Source organism: Solanum pennellii, chromosome 10, assembly GCF_001406875.1.
Source record: "Solanum pennellii chromosome 10, SPENNV200".
Lineage (NCBI taxonomy): Eukaryota > Viridiplantae > Streptophyta > Magnoliopsida > Solanales > Solanaceae > Solanum > Solanum pennellii.
Genome location: NC_028646.1, coordinates 13,928,248 through 13,937,808, shown reverse-complemented (window position 1 = coordinate 13,937,808; position 9,561 = coordinate 13,928,248). Strand labels below are relative to the sequence as shown.

Here is a 9,561-nt window from a genome sequence, read left to right as displayed (position 1 = left end):
TATTTTGAGGAGTGATTAGTTAATATATTAGATGGTCTTTGTTTAATTTTGGAATTGAATGTTATAATATATAAATTTAAAATTGTTTATTCTTTTTATGATGGTGATTATTTGTTTTAAATGTCACAAATATGAATATTCAATTTGAAAAGTTGTAAAAATGATTTTATTAAATAATAACTGTAAAATTAAAGTAACTAATAAGAAATTAACAAAACTAACAAAAATAACCGAAGACAGAAGGGAAAGTCTGACTAACGGCCATGCAACTCAAGAAAAATCCTAAGAAGGGAAGTCGACATTTGTAGCCACCATTACAAGTTCGAAAGAAGAATATGATGCTAGACGTACTCGCCACCGTGCACAAAGAAGGTTCCAAGAGGGAACAATTTTGTGATGCCAAAGAAGCCATCGAGGTGCTTGCCTCTTTAGAAGGAGGTAGATCGTGAGGCTGAGTTAGAAGTGATAAAGAAGCAATTGAAGGAGTTGCGCGAGGGCATTGATCGAGTCAATGGACCATTGGTCGTGCGTACGAGAAGGCAAAACTTGGTCTTTGATGCAGTGACAATGCAACACGATCGTTGCATCATTAGGTGGAGGAGAGTGTCACGTTCTGCCAATTATTAGTAAGTTTTTTTATCTGAATAGGGGCGGAAAAGTCTATAGTTTTGGAGAGGTTTATAGAAAACTCTAGAAGTCTCTAGATCTTTCTAGAAGGCTTTGGAGAATTCTAGAAGGAAGATTAGATATTTTCTAGGAAAACTTTGGAAAATCCTAGGAAGCAGTATAATTAGAAGTGTCACTCATTTATAAAACATCCAGCAAATTGTAAGCAATCTTCCAAGCAATATAAAGTCTTCTTCTAAATCTTTCGAAGTCTTCCTTTTATTCTCTTAGCGATCTTAGCATAAAGGGCTTACTTGAGCTTATAAGATCATTTCATTCTCTTAGCGATCTTAGCATAAAGGGCTTACTTGAGCTTACAAGATCATGAAAGATTCGTGAATAAGTTGTCAAGTGTCGCACGGAGCTTTAATAAGACTAAGTGCCGCACGGAGCTTTAGTAAGACTCTAAGTCTCTGACAATAAGGTTGCTAATCTTTCTACTATTTCTTTCCTTTTAAGTTGTGAAAGAGATTTTCGTATACATTTCACCTTAATGGTTTTTGTTCTCCTCGACAGATTAAATTTTCCACGTGGAGGCACAAATGATAACTTCAAATGACCTACAGAAGTTTTGTGTGCTTTAGTGTTCAGGATGTAAGCATAAAAATCTTATAAAAGACAAAAAGAAGTTTGAATGCACAGTGTAGCGTACCATGGATAGACAACATTAGTGCCTTGATATTATATTTTTTCCCATATAGATTACATTACAACAATATGTATCACTATCATATAGTTGAAGTCTCATTCACATTACGTTGAACAATGTTGGATCTAAATTATATAAATGTGTACTACTTGTTAAATGTTGTGAAGACTTGATTCACTTGATTTTTGATGGTATTACTGCCGTTTATATGTGTTGATATTTAATCAACTTTATTATTGAAACAAATACTTTGATAAAGTAGATCGGTATACTTAGATACCAACAACTAAGTTTAAATGAGACTTTTAAATTGAGACGATTGAAATATAATGCAACTTATATTCTCTTTTTATATATTTTGACTTCTTTGTATTGCCTATGATTGGAGGAATACATGCTTCACAAGAAGAAGATGGATGGTAAAATATGTGCTAATTTTTTATTCATTTGTTTTTTTAGTTGTCAACTATATAATGTGATAAAAAAAATACATATTTTAATTATTCTAAAACTGAATATGCTTAATCGTAAAATACAATGATTAAAAATTATAATTTATGATACTTAAGAGACAACATATCTATTATTAATCTTGATCTTCTTTTATTGTTTTACACCTTGGTGTCAAATGCTCTTTATTCATTATATTAGAGTATGAATAAATTTGAGATCTTGGTTATTCTTCTGATTTATAATTAAATAGCACCAACAAGCGTTTAAAAAGTTACTACATATAACCCTCAATAATAATTTGAGTTGTAACTCTTGGTTATTCTTCTCTGTTTTGTAAAAATTGTTATTAGTAATCAACTATTAAATAAATATATGTGTGGCTCTAAAAAATCCATAAATTTGTCAAGAACATTTTTAGTATATTAACGATTTGTATGTTGGTAACTATGAGATTTAATTTAAAGAATGTCTAGTTTAAAAATTCCTAATTTTATTGATCTAAGAAAGAAAAATGTTAATTATATTGAAATAAAACAGAATCAACAAATTCTTGGCTGACTCACGAATGATTCTATTTGGTGTGAATCTGAATTAGTCAAACTCTAATTAACGTGACAGACACCAAATGAAAAATTAAGAAAAAATATAACGGATCCAACATAGAACATTAATCATGTCTTATAATTAACTTCTATATTACAAGAATGAAATTTTAATTATTTTTCTATAAATACCAAAAGTCAATGGATATGATCCTATAAGAAAATACTTATGATAATTAAATGATAAATTAAGGTAAAAACATATATTAACTAACTATAATTTAGTGATACAAGTGGCCATTTATATGCTAATTATTAATTAATGAAGAAATGATATTCTTAAAATGATGAAGATTTTATTAAATGGTGAATCAAAATCATCTAATAAAAAGAAGTAGACGTTAAATAGAAGGCTAAAAACAGATATTAATATTTTGACAAAAAAAATAGAAAAAAACATTTACAGAATGTGAAAAACAATAATACATAACTGTCCATAAAATATCATATATTTAGTACAAAAATCTAATCTTCTTTAATATTCATTCAACATTTTTTTTCTTATAAATTTCACCGGTGAAAGTTCTGTTTTGACTAAATTGAGACTATTTTTTTTCTTATATAATTCAGTTCTCGATAACAAACAAACTTAATAATTTAGATATTATTATTCGTGATATCGAAGTGGATTTGTTTTTTAATCCAACAAAAGGAAGACATTCATTTACAATTGAAGTTGGCTATTTTGACACTATTTTAGTGGTAAAAGAGAAGATATAAAATATCAAGGTATTCCTATACCAAAACAAACCCTAATCTTCAAAGGTAACGTTTTACCCGGTGACCTAAATATTCATTATTCTGATATTCTCGATCGGTCTCACATTCAACTGTCATAAATTTCGAATCGAATAAGAATGTTATGGTTAAGTCGGAACAATAAAAAATCAATCTCCTTCTCAAAATGCCGACGTCAATCAAATTAGTTATCATGTTAAAGGTGGACATTAAGGTTAGCCTTCGAAGTAAAAGAGAGAATCTACAAAATGTAAGTGAGTAAATTAATATTGCGTGCAAATAGACTCGAATTTATCGATCATTACCGCTTCAAGATTATGAATTTTCATATAGTTTAGAAATTGATGTTAGTATCTGATCTGGTATCATTGCGTTTCTATTAACAACAATAACTTTTTCAGAATCGTCAGTAAATAACTAAAATTGATCAAAAGAAATTAACAATTACTCCATGATTTTGCCTAAATATACGATATAGACTAAGAAAATTCTAGTTAAAGGATGTCATATTGTCAAGTTGATGCTATTGAGATCTTTAAGGATAGTGTCATTGGTGGAGACTAGTTTTTTATGTTTTATTTTATAGTGTGCTAGTAATGTATTATCTTGAATATTGTTATAAGCAATTTGATATATTTTAGATTCGTCAAATGAACTTTACATAAGCCTCTTTATAGTTTAATTGATACTCAGAACATTGAAATAAAATGTTTCTTCATGACAAAATCAAATATTAAGAGAACAAGAAAATTACCCTTTTGTCTACTTTCTCAAACACTTTTAAGATTTCCATAAGTACTGAACATGTTTGAGGACGCACACTGAATTAAACTGTTATAAAAGCCTTACAAAGTATAATTTTTAAAATACCAATTTAAATTTCTTCGTTATATAGGAAGTTTTAAAAATTTACATTTTATTTTTGTTTAAAAGGAAATTGTATAAAGTTAATTTAAATATTTAATATGAAAAAAGTTTGATAATTACCCCCACCAAATAACATTGTATTATTGAACTTTTCAATGTTTTTTAATTATTTTAAAATTCAAATTCAAAAAATAGTATACAATTTTTAATTTTAGAAAAAAAATATCGAAATATTCAGTTGATTACTATTTTCTCTTTTTGATAAATTTTAGATACAGATTTAGAAAAATATATCTTTTAACTTTTTTTTTAAAAAAAAGAATAATTGTTCCTATACATTAATCGTTTTAATTTTAAAATATATAGTTATCGTCTTATTTTCAATTTAATACTTTTTCTATTTCTGTCTTTTTAGAACAAAAAATAAATCAATAAATTAAAAATTATAATAATTACGATATTTATTATATTCCATCTCTCTTCAAATAATGTCTACTTCATATTCCAACCCTCGAATATTTAGAATATGTAAAAATTGAAAAGATATTTACTTTTGAATTAACAAGGATAAATTTGAGAAGCAACTTACTTTGAATTCAAATCTATTTTATTTTCAAGTTTAGAAAGTATATCTTAAGAACTTGTAATTGTTAATTTCTATAATGGTTGACTTTTGTCATGTTTAAATAATTACAGAATTTGTCATTTTTATTAATTTAAATAAAACATGTAAACAGTACTATTATTTTAACAAAATATGTAAATATTGATTTTCTACTTCAAAATATTTTAGGTAAAATTATGTTGACATCATAGAATTTTGAATAACTGCACGTTATTTTGAAGTCAACAAAAAGAACACTAAAAACGTGAGTTTGAATAAATCACATTTAAAAGGAAAATATGTAACTTTTCAATTTTAAATAAAGAGTTGAAATTAATTTTAATTTTGATATAAGTAAGTTTTTTATAATGCTGACACACTACATTTGAATATGATCATTGTCAATATAGTTGTACTCTACGATTGCAACAATCGGTGAATTCCGGTTAAAGATTCAACAATGACACATAATTAAAATATCAATTGCAGGGACTTACACTGTTATTAAATTAAGGCTAGCGTAAGTCGCCAAAATTGGTGATTATTACTTTAGTAACATGGATAATGATGACCAAAAAAAAAAAGAGTTGATGACTGATTCGCATTTGCAAGAGGTCCTTGCTTTAATTCATTTGAAAAATTCTCTGAAGACATCCAATATTTCTTGGATTGGAGAAGTTATGATTATCTCCATATGATTTACTTGCAGAGTTTTGTTCAAGGGCTACTCTGCTGATGTTCATTTTGCCCTCGTAATTATAATCTTTTGCACGCAATGCAGTTGTATTTGTCCATGAATGAAGTAGAACTTAGAGAACAAAATATAGATTTTAAATAATACTGAATAGATGATTGATAAATATCATATAATCATAATATAATAGAAAGGAACTTTAAAATAATGGTTGAAAGAATAAATATTAACAAATAATATTTATATTGCGTTTTTAAGTTTATATATTTTTAAAGTATTGTACCTTCTAATACCTTCATCATTAATGAAGTCATTTTCAAATATGCATAGTATGTCAGACTCATGAAGTGATATGGTAGAACTTTGAATAGGTATTATGGAGGAATTTGAAATCAAACGTCATTTCTTCGTAAGAACATAGTTTCAAAAGTTTATGATTCTTATATGATTGAAGTGAAAAAATTTTAATAATATCAAGATAAAATCAATACACGTTAAAGAAATACTCCACTATTAGGTTAACTGTCAAATTCAATTTTTTTTCTTCTAAAAAAGCAGTTATTTTTTTGTAAAAAGAGAAGTTATCTTATAAATTTTAATTTTTTTGGTTATAAATAGATAAACTTCTTAATAAGTAATAACCATATTTAAAAAGAGAAAAAACTACTCTTCACGTGCAGGAAAATTTACAAATATCGAATTTAAAAATATTAAATAATAAATTAAAATATCAATATATTTTTGAATATGCCTAATTTTTTGAAATATTTTTAAAAATTCACACGTAACATATTCTGAAATCAGATAGAGAAAATTAAATGAAGGAGACTGGTGCAATTAAAAATTTTATTCTAAAAACTAGTGAACATAGTGTAGAAATTCATATAGAAATCTCATATAGAGAAATTAAGGATTATATTGACAATTGATGTATTGATCTATTAATAGGTTGATCAATATTGATATATTGATATGTTGATCAATATTGATAGTATTGGTAGTATTGATCAATCATTGATAGTATTGATGAATAATAATGTTAAGTACATACTCTTCATATAGGAGAGAATCGTAGAGACCTAAATAACAATACTTAGAGTTCTACTACAATACCTATTAATAATAATAATATTAATAATAATAATAATAATAATAATAATATAATAATAATAATAATCATGCAATTATAAATAATCTAATTCTAGTTGTACTATAATTCTAATAGTAATCCAAATCGTAATATAATCCTAGCCATAATATAATAGAAAGGAACTTTAAAAACAATGGTTGAAAGAATAAATATTAACAAATACTACTTATATTGCATTTTTAAGTTTACATATTTTAAAAGTATTGTACCTTCTAATACATTCAGCATTAATGAAGTCATACTCAAATATGCATAGTATGTCATACTCAGGAAGTAATATGTTATAACTTCGAATAGGGATCATGGAGGAATTTGAAATCGAAAGTCATCTCTTCATAAGAACAGAGTTTCAAAAGTTTATGTTTCTTATACAATTGAAGTGAATTTAAATTTAATAATACAAAGATAAAATCAATACACGTTAAAAATATGTTCTACTTTTAGGCTAACTGTCAAAATTCAAATCATCTTTTTTCTTCTTCCAAATAGTAGTTATTTTTCGTAAAAAAGAAGTTATCATATATTTACATAAAAAAAATTATGAATAGATTAACTTCTTTATAAGAAATAAATCATATTTAAAAGGAGAAAAAGCTACACCTCACGTGCAGAAAAATTTACTAATATCGAATTTAAAAATATTAAATAATAAATCAAAATATCAATATATTTTTAATATGCCTAATTTTTTTGAAATATCTTAGAAAATTCACATGTAACATATTTTGAAATCAGATAGAGAAAATTAAATGAAGGAGACTAGTGAAATTAAATTTTTTATATAAAAACTAGTGAACATAGTGTAGAAACCCATGTAGAAATCTCATGTAGAGAAATCAAGGATTGTATTGATAATTGATGTATTGGTCTACTGATAGGTTGATCAATATTGATATATTGATATGTTGATCAATACTAGTAGTATTGATCAATCATGATAGTGTCACGATCCAAAAATGGACGTGATGACACTTGTCTCATCCCAGTAAGACAAGACAGGCTAAAATTAAACTATTACAATAAAATGCGGAAATTCTATGATAAATTCAAAAATACCTCCAAAATCTGGTTGTCATGTGTACAGGCTTCTAAAGTATTACAACTAAATTAAAAAAATTATACAAGTCTCATCTGACATTATTTCTAGAGTAGACCAAGATCATAAATACGAGTAAGAAGGTCCACTAAAATGACAAGCAGCTACCTCACAAACCTCCAAAAGAAGTCTCAGACAAGGACAAGAGAAATATGACAAGGGTTCGGACTAGTAACCTAAAAAAATAATTGTAGAAGCAAGGGGTGAGTACCAAACCACACGGTACTGAACAAGTAATCCTCTAAACACAAGCTAAGGGGATAAAATATGGGTACTCCTTAGACCCGAACCGAACCTCTGCAACTACAACCTGCATAAAATCAGTCCAACCTAACATGTGACCATTTACAAACACACATCTCAACAATAAGCTCAATATTCATCAATTACAAGCCCCACAAAAGGCACTCACAATATCAGGAACACAAGATCAAGTTAATCACTATCATAATTCAAACAAATTTTGCACGGACGATTTCCACGTGCCCAAATTATCATAACTCGATCTCAACACGGACGGACTCCGCGTGTTAGACCTTTACTCATACCCAATCACATGTCAATGTATGTGCGAAATATGATATCAAATAAAGGGGATGATGCAACATTCAATAAATCAAATATCGCTATGACATATAACTACCTCAGTATCACAATTATACGGTTCAGTAAAGAACATAATCACACATAATAATTCAAGTCAATAATATATCAGATAATGCCCATATGCTTTGATATTCTCGGATTACAATCCACATTATAGTAATAAATTTTCCCTCTATACCATCGGTACTCATACCATTCTCAACCCATCACACACAAACAACTAATCGCAATACCTTTTATTACCCCTTTTCATCATTAGAATTAGTCAAGGTGGACAAGTCAACTATTCACCTAGACCCATTACTCACAAACATATATCACAAGAAAATACACGAATTTCATACACTTAACAAGAGTTTAGAAATCTACTTGCCTCAAACGATCAAACACATCACTTTGGGACTTACATCTTCCCCTTTCGTAACACTTCTGAACGGTAGAAATTTGTTCAAATATATAATATTCATACGATTACGAGTCTAGTTACACCCATATTTTATATTTAATTTGGGTTCGAAAATCGGATCAAAAGATCACCTAAGCCCTTTAATTAGAATATGTAATTTGCACTCATGATGCAATAAATTTGCATCTTAAATTTCAATTAAAATAAGTCATTGTTCAACCCCCAAATTAATAATTTCTTGACTAAATAAAAATGCATAAACTGCCCCCGAGACAATCAAAATGGCACTTAGTCGAAAAATAATCTATGGACATCCTAAACGGCTAAGTACAAGAACAATGCTAGATGTATCAAATTCTATCAACTTCTAGTGGATATCTAACGATTGCTTCTTCTTTTTTCAACTAATATTTTTTTGGGATAATGCCCAAGTACCCCTTCAATGCCCGAAATCTCAGAGACACACTTATACTATACTAAGGTCCTATTACCACCCTGAACTTATTTATTAATAATTTTTTACCCCTTTTTAGCCTACGTGGCACTATCTTGTGGACCCAACCATGGTTGACTTTTTTTTCAAACTAGTGTCATGTAGGCTAAAAAGGGTAGAAATTACTTATAAAATAAGTTCAGGGGGGTAGTATGACCTTAGTATAGTATAGGTGTGTCTCTGGGATTTCGGGCATAGGTTGAGGGGGTACTTGTGCATTTTCCCTATTTTTTTCTTAATAAAAAGTTAATAATTTTGTCATAATTGGTCCATAAATCTTTTGTCCCTTGATACCCTATGAACCACATATCAATAACAGTATGCCATTACTACTAAAATGATTAAAAGAAAGCCTAATCAATTAACAAAGCTTTGAAGTTCTTTACCTGAAATCCAATTGTCGTCTGGCGCCTATGCACATGTTAGTTTTCTTCCTTCTCTTTATTTTCTTTTCTAAACAAATTAATTATGTATTAAAAGTAGTAATTCTTATTAACCTATTTTAATATTTCAGACTTGACCCATTATTATTAACAA

General features: G+C 27.7%; 1 pseudogene; it reads left to right on the top strand.

The window, feature by feature from the left end:
• Positions 1–335: 335 nt before the first annotated feature.
• LOC114074219 lies at positions 336–3,466 on the top strand (annotated as a pseudogene).
• The last annotated feature ends 6,095 nt before the right edge of the window (positions 3,467–9,561 follow it).